Source organism: Carlito syrichta, unplaced genomic scaffold, assembly GCF_000164805.1.
Source record: "Carlito syrichta isolate Samal-C Ts95f unplaced genomic scaffold, Tarsius_syrichta-2.0.1 Scaffold314785, whole genome shotgun sequence".
NCBI lineage: Eukaryota > Metazoa > Chordata > Mammalia > Primates > Tarsiidae > Carlito > Carlito syrichta.
In genome coordinates this window covers 1-391 of record NW_007258881.1, presented here as the reverse complement: position 1 = coordinate 391, position 391 = coordinate 1, and positions in this window count along the sequence as shown.

Sequence of the window (391 nt, the reverse complement as noted above, 5' to 3'; positions counted from 1 at the left end):
CCCTGGACAGGCTGCCCCGCCCAGCCGCGTGGGTGGAACCACGCAGACCTGCTCTCAGAGCAGGACGATGTCTGGGGAACCCCAGAGGCAGGACAGAGGCACGGCCCAGAGGCCTGTCCAGCGTGGCGTTTCCTGCCGCCTGTTTTATGGAGTCTGGGGGTCTCAGCCCCGGCATCTGGCTGGGGAAACGGGGGCGGGTGTGTCCCTGAGAACCATCCAACCACCTGACCGCCCGTCTGCCTGCTGGTCCGCAGAGCCAGTCCCGAGAGAAGCACCTGCCTCCCCGGCAGGAAGCCCAGCCGAGGACGAGGAGCCCGATTATGTGAACGGGGATGTGGCGGCCGGGGAAGCCTAGGGAGGACCCGGAAGGAAGGTACAGTGCCCGCCCCCA